General features: G+C 47.2%; 1 protein-coding gene across 3 annotated transcripts in view; it reads right to left on the bottom strand.

The window, feature by feature from the left end:
* FAM110B (family with sequence similarity 110 member B) overlaps positions 1–15,452 on the bottom strand; it is a 116,618-nt gene that overhangs the window by 40,779 nt on the left and 60,387 nt on the right. For all 3 annotated transcript variants that reach the window (XM_072951937.1, XM_072951935.1, XM_072951936.1), the window contains one exon: positions 7,451–7,539. The gene's annotated coding sequence lies outside the window, so the exon portion shown is untranslated. The remainder of the gene's footprint in view (positions 1–7,450; positions 7,540–15,452) is intronic.

The following is a 15,452-nucleotide window of genomic DNA, read 5'->3' on the forward strand; positions in this document are numbered from 1 at the left end:
ACAGCACATCAACTATACTTCAGTACAAAAAAATTTTTTTTAATAAAATCAAATGAAGGAGAGCATTTATAAAGTACTCTACACATCACAGCAATAACGCACAAGTTGAAAACAGAAGCAGCGCTCCCTACGAAACATCCTCGGAAGCGCACGCAGCCCTGCTTACATAAGAGGCTGAGTGCCAACAAAGTGGCTACTTATCAGTTAAAAATCTGAGAACACTTCACACAACACTTCAAAACCGGGTTTCAATAGTCTTAAAAATTAGAGATCGATTGGATGCAAACGTCTCATCATCAAAAAGTGCTTTGAACCATAGTTGCTGTATTTAGGACTAATGAGATGCACTGCAAGCATGTATAGTGTCAAGTATCCTTAGTAAGGTACCATGAGAAACCCTAAAATGCTGCAGATCTGGCATAAAACATCCCTTAATTTCCTGCTCCTTAAGGGGATGTTTATGGAGTCTTTCTTAATCACACTTAGCATCTCTTATTCAAATGCTTAGTGACCAAAGGATGTTAAGAGTAAGAGAGAAGCACTCGTGGGAAGGCTGTGAATGAGGCAACTGACTCCGCCTCGCACTCCTGGAGTCTGGGACAGGATGAAGGATCGGCCGTGAAAGCGAGCCCCGGGCACAGCGGATATGAACACCAGTGCGGCGGGCGATGCCGCCAGTGCTGCGCGGGCGCACCACCGGCGGTGCCCAAGGAACGCTGCGAGGAATAAACAGCTCCACAAAAGCAGAATGCAGCACGTTACGTAACGGGGACCAGTCCGGGGATGCTGGCCCTGTTAACCGCCAAGCTGCCACATCCTGTGTCTGCAGGTGCTGCTCATCACACTTGCAACACAGCAGGTGAGAAACCTACGACTGTCCTTCACGAGCAGAGAACGTCCTCCAGCCTGGGGAGAGCCCACCCGCTGCTGTCAGTGCTCTGCCATTTGTTCGATTCTGTGCTGGATTCTAAAGACAGAGTAAACAGATAAACAACAAGGACCTCCTGTAGAGCACAGGGAACTATATTCAGCTTCTTGCAATGAGCCGTAATGGAAAAGAAACTGAAAAAAAAATATACCTATGTATGTCTGTGTGTAACTGAATCACTTTGCTGTACACCTGAAACTAATACTGTAAATTGACTACACTCCAGTAAAAAATAAGAATTAAAAAAAAATCCCGTAATTCCTACCCTCACGTTGCTTCTAATCCACTAGAAAGAGGCGAAAGAAACTTCCCGTAACACAAGCCAGATTACGCTAAGCGCCGTCTATGTCCTCAGAGAATGAAAAAAACGTGCCTGACTTCTCGCGGCACCAAAAGGGACCATGAGTACACAGAATGCAAGAATGAAGGCAGATGCAGGGAGAAGGAGAAGGAACGTCTACCCAGGAGAGGAAATCTGAACCGAGCCTCACGGGTGAGCGGGATTTGGGGTGAGTTTCCACGTGTGTCTCTTGCTGTCAGTGGGTCTGTTTCCCCTCTGGAGGAGGTGCTGTTACCTTCCCCCTGGACTGTGTTTCTACGTGTCTCTTTAGATGTCACTCTATCATGGACACTTAAGAACTGACAGTAGCTTTCCACTCTGCGTTGTTGAATGAAACTGTTATTTTCGTGAAGGGCTTCCAGAGTTGGTAAACAGCTTCGTCCCTCTCCGGGAAGTCAATCAGCCCACAGAACTCTGTTAATGCTGCCAAACCACCTCTAGGATTTCAGCCCCAGCTCACTGTCTCACACGCACGGCGTGGATGCGCCGGGTGGCCTGGTATGACACTCTGTGTTTATTCATCCTCTCACACAACTGAGAGCTTGAGCATCCTTCGCATTAAGGGAAAACTTTTAAATCAACTTACCCTGTAACTTGAGAATCATATAAATGCTTAAAGCAAAGAATAATTTCAAGGCTACTTATAAATGTACTTGGTATATACTGAATTGTGCAGACATTTGTTGTGTGAATGTGTTGAATGAATGAACGGTAAAAATTCTTGGATTTTGCTCAGAAAGGCTTTTTTTTTTTTTTTAAATAAGGAAAAAGTAACTTTTGAAATGGGCCTGAAAGAACTCCCAGACTTGGGGAGACAGGAACGGACAAGCAATTTCAGGCAAGAAAACGCTCACCACCTCTGATGAACCAGGAGAGTGAAGAAAAGGAGGAGAGAAATGGATGCTGATTCTGGGTGAGTGTGGGGGGCGCAGCTGGCAGTGCTTTAAGTGCCAAGCTCTGGAATTTAAATTTGATCTGTAGGTAACTGGGAGGGAACAGGGCTTTGGAGCAGGGAGGTAACATGATGAAAACAGTGCTTGCCAGAGAACTTCCTGCTTACTAAATGGACCGGTCTGAGAGCAAAGACGAGAGGCCGGCTGAGGAGCAGATGGTGAAGTCAGCAATGGAGCTGTTTGGTGACAGAGAGACCGCAGTTTCAATGCACGCAGGTAGGGAGGGTCAGTGATGCTTCATGCGGGCACGTGGGGTAAAGAAGCAGGAGCCATGCAAGGAGGCATCCTTCCAGAGGGAGGTCCTTCCACTGACTGTCCTGGTCACAGCTGCCTCTCTTGGACTGAAGATGATGTTGAGCTCGGCTTTAAGTGTGTCCCACAGAGAATTAGAGTCACGAGACTTGAAGAAAGGCAGAAGATGCGTATTTCAGGACCAGGATGGACCAGTGCTCCGTGAGTGGGCACCGAGAGTAAGTGTGTCCCACCACCACCCAAAGACCAGGTGCAGAGAAAGGGCCTCTCCTCTGCTAAACAGGAGGGATTTCCCAAAGAAGAGATGCAGATTAGAAGGGTTTTCAGGCTTTCTGTTGTACCTATGAACGTAACAAAATAACAGACCTGAATATTTAACATACTTTTATCCTAGGTATTTTAGAATGTTCAGGCTGCTGTAATAAAACAGCATGGGCTGGGTGGCTTACGAATAACAGGTATTTCCTTCCCACAGTTCTGGAGGCTGGAAGTCCAGGATCACGGTGCCAGCACGGCCGTGTTCTGGGGAGGGGTCTCTTCTGGGTTGCAGACTCTGCACACGTCCTCGCACGGCGGGATGGGGAAGGGCTGGTCCCCCTCATGAGGGTGCCGCCCCCGGGCCTTAAGCACATCCCAGAGGCCCCAGCTTCCTATAGCATCACATTGGGCACCAGGAGTTCAAGTATGAATTTTTTGGGGGGAGGGGGCGGCGCACACACTGGGACCATAGCACTGGGCTATGGAAAGGAGGCCGGCATGGAGAGCTACGCCAAGACTTATGAATCACGTGGTCGTAAGGGGCATCGCATGCTTCTGAACTTGGCGGAGTGTTCAGAACGCATGGGAGCTTTCGCAGTCCGCGCGGTGACGGAGCAGACGCTCAGCAGGGTGGAGGACCGATGAGGAGGCCTGGCTAGCCCAGTGCACCTGCAGCCACTCTGCACGTGTCCTCCTCTGCCTCAAACGTGGGTGCCCTGACGGGTACTTACTCCATTACTTGACTTTTCCGTCTCTTCCCTTCTGTTATTCATTGAAGACTTTCCCTGTTTTCTAGGGGATCATTCCAATATCCCCGAGACATCTGCGTTGTCCTGTAACTTTCCCAGTGCCCCTTCCTCACGGCCCAGTCTCCCTCAGCCAGTTTCCCGTTCCATGTGTGACTCCATCGTTGTAGAGAAACCAACAGGTGTGAAGGGGCCGGGGTCTGGACCTGGGTTTTACACCCAGCATGTGCCTTGCCATGCGGTTGCCCTCTGTGTGCGGTTCCCTCTTTGATTCTTGTACCCTCATCTACACCCCGAAGATTCTAAACGTGGTGCCTCCAGCACAGGGCAGGCCTTCCACAGATGATGGCCTTAAGGTTTCTGCTGGTCTTTGTAGAAAAGCAATGACAACGCTGACAACAACCCGACTTACATTGTCACAGACACTAATAATTATCCACAGCAAACTCGGCCAGCACAGAACCGACAGAATTTATCTTTCATTTGATTTTTTAGAAACAGCCTTTAAGTCCACCATAACTTAATTGGTAATTTAAGCATTTAAATTGTAATCAAGAGTGGTCTTTTGAATCATACTAAGCATGTGTTACATTCTCACAAATACAACTTGTGCATCGGGGTATTGGTTTTCGAGGGGACCCTCCCTAAATCCAACCTTTTAGAAGCCAATGCGATTTTTGTGAACAAGGAGAACAAAACAACTGAAATCCTCTCCCAGAGAGTGCTCCCTCCTCTCCCTCTTCTTTTGTAAAAGGCGCTGAGCGAGGTCAGGAGCCTGGGGCCGGGCAGGCCGCGCGGTGGGTCTCGGCGGCAGCTGGCTCGGCCCGGCCCCGGGAGACCTGCTCAAGGTCAGCCGAGCCGGCTTCGAGGAGCCACCGCTGAAGGGACTGATGTTACCTGAGCTCTGAGTCACTCGCTTGGCAAAGAGCTGACCTGGGAAAAGGCAGGAGTCTGAGATGCTGGCGTGGACGGCAGAGAGCCACGGACAGAGAGTGGATCGCTCGCTGAGCAAGCCCAGCTTTAGGGAGACACCGAGATGGGAGGAAGGGTGTCTGGGGAAAACTCGCACGTATGTTTGTTCGTGACCACGTGACACACACACACCTGCAGAGGCTGCTCGTGCTCCGGGCAACCTCAGGTCCCCAGCTCACACTTGAAAAGAACAGAACTCCCTCCCAGAGACGTTCCGAAAAAGGCAGCCTCCCGAGAGAAGCTGACTTTATCAATTACGTAGGTTTGATTAAGATAACAAGCAACTACAAACAAGGGGAACATTGTAACTTTCTTCCTGAAATCACCATCATGTGAATAACAGAGACTCGTGGTTGTGTGCTGTGTTCCTTGAAAGGCGACTTCCATAAACGTTACACAGGAGGATTCAGGTTCTGGGTTGAAAAGCCTCAAAAGTTTGACTAAAATAACATTTACAAGGTCATTTTATGCCTTCATTTTCTATTTTATTTTCCTTAAAGAAAGGACCACTTTACTTTCTTATTTTTTTAAAACCATATATATAAACATATATAACCACATGTACATATATGTATATTTGGTTATGTATGTTTTTTTTTAACTACTTATTTATTTATTTGTTTAATGAAGGAACTGGGGATTGAACCTGGGACCTCCTGCATGCAAACAACACGCTCTACCACTGGGCTATATCCACCACCCCAAGAAGGTAGCACTTTTAAAAAAGATCTACCTTGTACTCTAAAATCATAATAATCTTAAATGCATGTATTCAAGAGTTAAGAAAAAAATTAATAACAATAATAAATATTCTTCATAAGGTGACTTACCTGTAATTTATAAACTCAGAAGAGAACAAAGTTTTAATGAACGTGAAATGTGAAAATAGCTTAAAACAATTGCAAACATTTGGATAATAAGACAAAAACTATGCCTTTCACCACAATCTTTAGAGCACTCTTTTAGTTTCTACCTTATTTGCGGGAAAGCTGATATAAAAACAATGTAACACGACTCGCACACAATGACCTGGTGTTGCCTGAGACTCAGAATACAGGGGCCGAGACTCAGAGTCCACACGCAGATGACACTGTGGTCGTGAGTGTCATCCTGAGTCAGTCTGATCTTCCTGATGCAGGACCTGGCTAAGTAACAATACAACAAAGCTCAAGTCAACACTGCCTGGGAAGGGGACTCACTCTCCTCTCCAGAGAGGCGGTCTGGGAGGGGAAGGGAGGGGCCCCACTTCTCCATGGGACCCTGGAGCAGCAGCACGTCCTGTCGCTGTGTCAGGTGACCGTCCCCCAATCCTTCCTAGCTTGTTCTTACTCTTATCTGGCCACTGGGAAGTGAGGCTGAGACAGGTAAGGTCCATTCAGCGTTGGTGAGCAGTGGAGCTGAGGCTACACCCACGTCTACTCAAAGCCCCCGTTCTCTCTGGCCACTAGGGCTGCCAACTCACCTGCCGGGAGGAGCCAGCGGGGTGGGCATGGCTGGGGGAGACAGGACAGGTGCTGGGGATCCAGAGCGAGACCCGGGGGCCCCTGGGGGCTTACCCTGCTTTTACCACTTGCATCTCGTGTTCCAGAAACCACCCCCCCCCGTGAGCAAACTGGGATGAGTGGCCGCCCAGAACGAGCAGCGTGGGGGGGGGCACGCCCTGACGGGAGCACTCCCCATGAAATCCACCTGTGCACAGGTGCGATTCTACAAACTCGCGACTGGGGACGGGAGATGCTGAGTTCCTGCCAGCCAGTAGGAGCCCAAGGCTTTCCCATCAGAACCTCTTACATGGGGGATAAGCTAACGTGATGATGAGGTTGGTGGGTTTCAGGCCGTATCACTGACACATGTTGCTGGCTTTTTCTTTAATCTCTCCCTCTGCACAGATTGCAGAATTTCACCTGGCACAGGCTGATTCTTACTTGTCAGCTTACATTAGATGCTGAGGTCCCTGGAGAGCAGTGTCATCTACCTAACAAAGTCCTGCCTCGTGCAAAGGTGGACAACCACCAAGGGTGTGGCATGCTCTACAGGTGATGGTGCATTACATATGGGCGCCAGAAAGGGGGCTCGAGGAAGACCGTCAATCAAATCAAAGCACGTGGTCACTCGGGAATATGGGTGCGGAGGGTAAGTCTCAGTGACCTCCCGGGGGCTGCTCTTCACCACTCGGGGCCTCGCAGACGTGAGTTTACTGGGGGGCTGTCTCTCAGTTTCCTAGACATCCCCAACCTCCTTATTTGGGGACACGGAGCTCTCAGCCCCTCTGACAAAGGGGAGGAACCATCTGGACCTTGACCACTTCCTCAGCTTCTTCGTGGGAAGACGGGCCTGGCTGTGGGATGTGTCCCGGCTCGGCACCAGGAAGGAATCCGGGAGTGGCGCGGCCAGGGACAAAAATCCCCTGCAGTGTCCTCCGTGGACACGCACGTTCCCACGTCTGCAGGCTGCCCTCCGACACCTGCCCCTCCCCCTCGGGCTGTTCCCTGGCTGGCATTTCGGTTCTGTCCCCTTGACGCAGCCTCTCTTGGGAGGCCATCCTGCAAAGATCTCTGTGCCCCAAATTCGCAGCGCACTTGCTGCTGGCCACACACCACTAGGCCTGCCAGAAACCACCATCTCGCTCCCCAACCAGACAGTGTACTCTGAGCTGGAGTGTAGAGATATTCATTTTTTAAAAAACATTGGCTTCAAATCCATGTCCTTCTAAACACCAGGGAGATTACTAGTAAATACTACACAGCCCTTAAAAACCGTAACTACTAGTAAACATGTAGTGACAGTCCACAGAAGCCCCTGGCGGAGGAACCATCATTACTGCTACTCTGGTCCTGCGGGACTTCAACAGTAGGAAGGGAGGGCTCTCCTTTTTTTTTTTGGCCGGATAGCAAACTATCTGAAGCCTCCGCCCCTGTTCTTAATGCAGTAATGACACAGGCTTTCGGAGCGAATCAGTACCTCTTGCTCAGAATGGATCAAAGCAAAGCAAAACACTCACTTGAAAGAGGGACGAGTGGTTTAGGGACTGCAGGCAGAAGTCACAGGGAATCTGTCCTCTCTTAAAGTACCCTCTGTTGCAGGCAATGCCTAAAAATAGAAGGAAAAAAAAAGATTGTAATAGAGCTTTTATTTGACAAACACAGGCAGGCCATTCAACATATACAGCAACGGAAAATGGTAACTCTTTAAAAAATTGGCCAATAAATTAGAAAAACAGATCACAAACATGTAAGTAAACCAACATGTGTTAGTTTTCGCATACGTATTTCATTTAGATGCGAAGTGTTTTGCTCACCACGACTCTTTTCTTAAGGAGACATTTAACCAGAGATAGGAATTATGTCGACAGAAATATATAAACACCAAGTTGTGGGAAGTCACACAAATCTGAGCTGACAGCATGTCATTGCATTTCCGGAGTCGGAGCCTCCGGGGTAGGGGTGTGATGGGGGTGTGTGACAATGGGGGTGTGACGGGGGTGGGGGGGTGAGCGTCTCACAGGGCCTTAGGGCCCATCCAGAAGAGGGCCCCTCAGGGCACGGGCTCGGCTCAGACCACCCAGCTGGCTGGGCCAGAGCTCCTGACTGCCCCGGGGCACTGCCCCACTGCCACGCCTGTGGTCCTTCCATCACTCTCTGGCTCATTCATTCATTGTCTAGGGCCGACTGAGTACTTCCCGTGGACAAGTTCTGTTCTGGGCTCTGTGGGTAAGACCTAATCTCCGAGCTCGGAGTTCACATTCCAGAGAGGGGGCACTAAATGCCAGCAATGCTGTCTCAGACTGTCCCACTCAAATGGCAGCTGGGGATATCTGAGCAACCCCCTGAAGGCAGTGAGGGAACAAGCCCCGGGCCTCACTGGGGGCAGCCGGGGCCGGAGCAGAAGGGCACAGGAGGCCGGTGCGGCCGGAGCAGGGGGTGCGGGGGGATGCAGGAGGGCGGCTGAGTCTGTGGCCACAGATGAACCCGCCAATAGAAAGCAGAAGACGGGAGGCTGAGGAAGGGCAGAGCCTTGGAGAATCACGACTCAGAAGTGGGTAGAAAAGGAGGCAGGAGGAGACAGTCAGAGGCGGGGGGCCGGCAGGGTCGGGACTGCAGGATCCGCAGTCAGCTCTGAGCAGAACGCTTCCGACCCAGCGGGGCGGGGCGGGGTGAGGACAGAGGGGAGAAACGCAAAGGCTGCCCTTCTGACCGGCTGTGCAAAAGTACGTCTGCAAGCCTGAGAGGGCAGAACACATGAGAATCAGGAAGCGCTCTGACTGCAGGTCCCAAAGTATCAGAGCTGTGGGGCTGGCTCTGCTTCCAAGTAGACACTTCACTGGTGGCAAGATCTCACGCAAGTGTAAGACCCTTAACGCGGACTCCCCCTCCAAATCCAGCAAGATTTAACATGTCTAGAGTCAATCAAATATATGAGGGGGGCAGAAGGCCTTAATCACAGCAAGGTGACATCCAAGTGCTACATTCCAAGCCCAGGTTTTACAAGCTTGTCTTTAATGAGCGTGTACAAAATAAACGACTTAAATAAATAAAAGAGCCTATTAAATAAATAAAGGAGTCAACAGGCATCAGCAACAAATGATAATTCCTGGCAGTGAAGCAGTTCCAAAAGCCAACCCTAAATTACTCAAGAGCACAACGGTAATGAAGGTATTTTGTGATTCCTTCAAGATTCATTTTTAAATTAGCAGATACATTAAAATTTTTTTCTAAATTCCATGTCATATAAATCTATTAAAATAAAAATACTTCTATGCAACAATCTACTGCGTATTCTGAAAGGGTTAGTAGCAGGAAGAAAAGATATGACAGTTTATACTTTTGACACTTATTACAGATCACAAATAAGACGGCAAGGGCAACTGAAAGTCAATATAACATAAGGACCAGGTCTGTGGTCCACACTGACTCCTACTTGACATTAAGAGTAATGCATGTGGGATGACTAGATAAAGCTGTGCTGTGTATACACAATGGAATACTACTCAGCCATAAAAAAGAATGAAATAATGCCACTGCAGCAACATGGATGGACCTGGAGATCATCACACTAAGTGAAGTAAGTCAGACAGAGAAAGGAAAATATCATATGATATCACTTATACATGGCATCTAAAAAAAAAAGATACAAATGAACTTATTTACAAAACAGAAACAAACAAAAAACCCCAAACAAAACAGAAACAGACTCACAGACATAGATAACAAACTTAACAGTTCCCTAAAAGGAAAGACAGGGGGATAAATTAGGAGCTTGGGATTAACAGATGCACACTACTATATACATCAGACAGATAAACAACAAGGGCCTACTGTAGAGCACAAGGAATATATTCAATATCTTGTAATAACCTATAATGGAAAAGACTCTGAAAAAGAACACATATGTATAACTGAATCACTTTGCTATACACCTGAGACTGACACAACATTGTAAATCAACTGCACTTCAATGAAAAAGAAAGAGTGGTGCATGTGGTGCAAGGTGGGTGGGGATCAGAAAGCTGTGGATCGAGCAGTACTGCCTTCCTCCTGAAGCCTTCCCATCGCCCCTCCAAAGAACTGGGCAGCCCTCCTCAGTAGCCCAGTTTAGGTGCCTCCCTTCTGCCCCCCGCACCGCTGTGATGACTGCTTCCTGCAGGGAGGGCCATGCCTTCTTTCTTTCTTAGCACAGAACCTAGCACAAGGGCGATGCCCATAATTATAGAATCAAATAATGAAGGAAAAACTAAACACACTTAGACGAGGCCTCATGTCTCTTCATTTTTCCAACCCAGGCAGGTCTGGGAGGGTCAACCTCGAAACACTTACCAGTTGCCAATCACAGACCACCCTCAGTTCTTCCAATATCAGAGACACCCAGATGAGCAGCCAGAATGCCACCCACAGGTACCACTCGGCCCCTCTCCAGCCAGCAGCCCGGGCGGCCCACTGAACCTCCCCTTTTGTCTTATTCCCTGAAAGTAGTAACATTCAGGCCCTTTTCAGCCCGCTTGCTTTGTGGCAAATCATAGTCTACATGGAATGACTTTTCGTTTTAAAACTGATTATCATTTTCTCCTGCTGTGACTCTAAGCCCCTAGGGGGAAAAAAAGTTAGAAAATACCACTTACAGCAGATAACGTTTTAATTTAAAAAAATTATATATTTTACCCTCTAGTTCATGCTAATAGACCTATTTTTGATTCATCGAAAATGTCATTATTCATCAGTAAAGAGCTATGGAATTTATAAGAACAAGAGAGAAGACAATCGTAAAGTGTCCAAGAAATTTATTTTTACTTTTTAAAATCTCAGAAATATATAAAGATTTCCCTTAATGGAGTTGAAAAAAAATTGAGATGTGTTTCATCTGAAGATAAAAGTGCAGATTTTGTTACTTTGCAAAAACATAAATAACATTTTATTAGTGTGATAAGAAAAATGTCCCTTTAGTAAATGTTAAAAGGCCCTTCGGGACCTCATAGTAAATTACTACTCAGTATTCATACACTGTTATGTTTAAATTTACATTTACATTTTCAAGAAGTTCCTTCTAGACCCAGAAGGTCTTTTAAGAGCCAACCTTGAGAATCGACAGCAGTCAGAACTAGTTCTCCCGGCTTCCCACGACGCACAGCCTCATGGCAGGATGCTCACAAAGGGAGGTCTGCCCTGCTTGTGTCCCACAACAATAATTTACTTCCAAGGCTGCCAACTGCTTAGGATGCTCTAAGACCAAGATAATTTACGGAGCATTTCATGAGATTAAGAGAAGGAAGAGGGAGAGACAATTATGGGATTGCAGCAACTGATTCTTCCCCAACTGAGCCTCCAAGCCCAACTGCAGACACGGAGGTTATTTTCCACGTCCACACAGGGAGCACTTCAGGCAAAGAATGAAGAGGGCAGAGGGGTCCGGACAGGTGCAGAGCACCAAGCCGCTGCTCTGCAACCTTGTGCAATCTGCCCGGGGCGGGGTTCCCATCGCATCGGGGCGTCCAAGGAGGAAGGGCTCCCAGCAGAGCCACCCCTCCGGTGCCGCCTCACCGGACACGGTAGGTATGGTAAAACCGAGATGCTGGATTCCACTGGACCACAACCCAACTTTCTTATTACAGACGATACCCTATCATAGTAAATGACAAACTTTCACAACAGTCCTTTTTTTTTTCTCTTCAAACTGTTATTCGGGAGTAATATTACACCCCGAGAATGGAGTAGGGAGGGAATTTGCAGGGGGTGGGGATAGAGATAGGGAGGGAACCACAGTGCGTATTGTGAAGTTTTCCTCTACCAAAGAACACATTTTTTCCTCTACCAAAGAACACACGGAACCCCTTTAATCGGATTAGAGTTTTAAAGCAAAGCAGTTATTTTAACCAAATTCTGAAATGGCAACGTCTGGCTTTTCAGGAGCAGGGAATAATTCCTGATGGCTTTCGGAGATCAGCAGGGCTCTCCACCGATCCCAGACGCATGGTGGCAGCCAGCCAGCCGTGTGACTGGTGACTCAATACACAGGTTTCTGTGGTCTCCACCATCTGATACAGTAAGGGTATCAATTTTTAAGTTTGAGGACTAGATGGCGGCCGGGGGCTCCGGCAGAATAAAACAGAACTCCCTGGAGAAGGGACGCCGAGAAGCGAAACTCACACTGCATTTGTCTGCATTTCTTTAAGCTCAGCCTTGATTGTGTAAGTATTTTTTCCTTCGGAATGTATATCATCTTGATTACAGAATTTAAGATTATTTATTGTTTGATTCGGAAAATAATCCAGGCAACCATTAACAGAAATTTTAAAATGTTGTCCAGACATCAGTCAAAGTGGTAAGAACCCCACCTTCTTGTGATTCCAACTCCCAAAGCAATATTCCTGTTAAAGAAAGCCCAGGTCAAAAATCCTCCCCGGCACAGGCCGCACACACACCTAGGAGTGTTTCTGGCAGAACAGGATGTGCTAACATCCTCTATGTGGAAAGGGCTTAATGAAAACTAGAGACAGTGAAACAAAGAGAACCATCCAAAATGAAGGCTGCACACATCTTTGAAGAAACAATAGACATTACTTCTGCCGAGGCCCTGCCCTGACACCGGGAGAGCCACTGCTCTGCCCGCATTAAAGTGTGTTTCTCTGAACTCTTCCCCCATTGCTCATTATTCAGAAGGGTCCGGACCCCAGGCAAACAAAGTCGACCCGGTACTGAAATGCACCTCCAAAGACACCTACATCGATGCAGCCTCGGGCTTTCCAAAACAGCAGCGAGCCAATAAGAATCGCTCCCCAGCACATGCCCTCTGGAATCCAGGTAAAAACACTATTCCTGCATGAAGAGGGTGCCTGTTTATGAGCCAAGCCCTTCTCTGGGAGAACATATCTTAGATGGAGCGCTGGAATACACACAATATTAACAAAAGCAAGATCAAATTAAACAGATGACAGGACGAGCACGCTTCATTTCATGCACAGCGGTGTTTTCTCTGTGAGAGAAAGGCTCAGAGTAATTACCGTGAACTGAAACTTCTTCCCCGACCTCTGGCAACTGCCCTGCTCTCACAACAAAGACGAACGCCTTCTCCTCGGGGCCTTATTCCTCCTTATTCCTCCTACCAGCGAAGCACCTCCACCCTTGCAAGAGCACAGCGGAGAATCTCTGTATCTGTGTCTCCGATGCAGCATAAAGAGTCCTGTGGAAACCTATCAAACTGGCGAGCAGCGAGGCTGGCAACCAATGAGCAGCGGTCCAGGCAGGACCCGGCACATGCTCTCTGAGGCGCAGGCTGTCACCAGCATCGAGCAGGCTGCTAATCTAATTATAGCCAGTTTGCTAGCACAGAGCGATTGGAGCAAAGCACACAAGCAAATTAAATTTTAATAAATTAAACCCCGCAGACAAAATCATCTTGATTTCCTGTCATTTTGAGGATTAATGTGTCACCTTATAAACTGTAAGTGATTTTTAAAGTGCATTCTTGCTTTCCTTCCAATCTAATGAAACAAAGAGTGGTTAAATCAATGTACGGTAAGACCAGCTTCCTTAAACTTAGCAGATTCCAGCACCAAGGAATAAATAATGAAGTCGATGGCAGGAAGACATCAGTGGGAGAGCGATAAAATCTGAGTTGTGCTTTATTGCCTCTGATTAGCATTTCGCCACATATTGTCTGAAAGTGCTAATTAGTCTCTCAGCACAGTTTGAAAGGCCATGCACATTTCCATCCATCGTGGAAACGGACCAATCGAGGTGTCAAAAATTGTAATCTTGACCACAGTGATCAGCAGTGATTCAGACGTACAAGAGCTGGAAAAGGAGCATCAGAAGTCGTTATAAAAGGACAAATTAAGGAAATCTGCTCCCTGCGCCATTTAATGGTAAACATAGTTCTAGAAGCCAAATCCTGTGAGAGGTGCAGGAGGAAACATGCATTCCCACAGCCAGGAGGCCTGGGCTTAAGTTCTGTACCAGCTACTCCCGCCCGTGTGACTTGGGGCAAGTGACTGGGTTTCTCTGCGTCTCAGAGGCCACACTGCACTTTGCTTAATCACTGCCAGTGAGGTGCAGGCGTGTAGCACTCAGTGTGGGCCTGGCACGGAGTGAGCTCTAAATCAAACAATTACTAACAGCAGCGATCTTTCCACAACACCATGCATAGTGTCTCCCTTCTTCTCTGGTCTTAGACTACTCAGAAAAGAAGTGTCTAAACTTCTCCCGTCCACAGCTTGGTCAGGAACGCCAGTTAGAAGTAATGAATGGTGACAAGTCAGTGGCAGACTGGATGAAACGTACAGAACGGTTACTGGTGCTCACTGTGGTAACAAAAGACTATTTCACCTGCTTCATTCTGGATGTGTATTAGTCACCAATTTCAGTGGATTCCACATGGACCAAACTTAATGGGAATTTTCAGGAAATTGGGTTGATATAATTACCTTCCATTCATGATTTGCAGTAGCAATTAAATGATATACATTTGAAAACGTGTCTTCTATGGAATATAAATTGAGGAACATCTGTACTGAGGAGTTTGATTAAACTTTGATGACAAATTTATGTGAAAAGGGGAATGGGAGAGGTCTGCTGGTCAAATGCGACTTTTGTCTCTGTGGCCAGCTTATATATTTTTCCCTTGAAGTCATTTCCTTCCTCTCAATATGTTCTACAAAATTAATAGTCCTTCCGTAATATTAATCAAATCTTTTAACCTGTTCAACTTCTCTTCTGTAATTCCTCCAAACTGGTATGTTCTACCAGTCAGGTTCCAATCCAAGGATAACACGCAAACTTCTCATTTCTGTAGTTTTGCTTTGCTTTGGTTTTGCTTTGAAAAATCTGCAAAAAGCTGGCATGCTCAAAAGGTGTTATGATTTGCTCTGAGGATCCAAATGTTCCCAGGGATTAATACATATCCATGGACAAGAAACACTGAGGAAGAGGCATTCTCCATCCTTCAATCTTTGTGTACCACAAACTGTGGGGGAAAGAAACTCAGGGAAGGAACAGTGTGGCCCCCAAACAGGGGAAAGCACAGAAACATACGGTCTATCCATCCAAGAGTGCAAAATTTCGTAGAAGTGGAGACCCAGACACAAACTGGGAGAAAAGATGCTGGAGACAGATCTCCTAACATGCCGGGCACATCTGCTACCTTGCAGCAGCGTCCATGTGGGTTATCAAAGCGCAATCGCCATGATCAGGAACAAAAACTCCAGGAGAAATTGGCTTCAGTGATTTGACCTAAGGCACACCTAGCTCCCTGGAGGCTGCCAGGGTACAGACCGGGAGGACTTGCAGGCATTCATCTAGGAAATGCCGGCAGCTCTTTCTCCCTCTTCATTTAACAGGCTGCGGCTCAAAAAAAAAAAAAAAAAAACACTTTAAAAAAGCTGTTTGATTAATTTGTCTCATGCCTGTTTTGTATCAGACACTTTGTAAGGGAAAAGCAACTGTCCTTTCTTGGGTCTTACCTTTCGACATGTTGAGAGCCCATATATTACTTTGAAACTGAGTAACAGTTCATTG

Source organism: Vicugna pacos, chromosome 29, assembly GCF_048564905.1.
Source record: "Vicugna pacos chromosome 29, VicPac4, whole genome shotgun sequence".
Classification (NCBI taxonomy): domain Eukaryota; kingdom Metazoa; phylum Chordata; class Mammalia; order Artiodactyla; family Camelidae; genus Vicugna; species Vicugna pacos.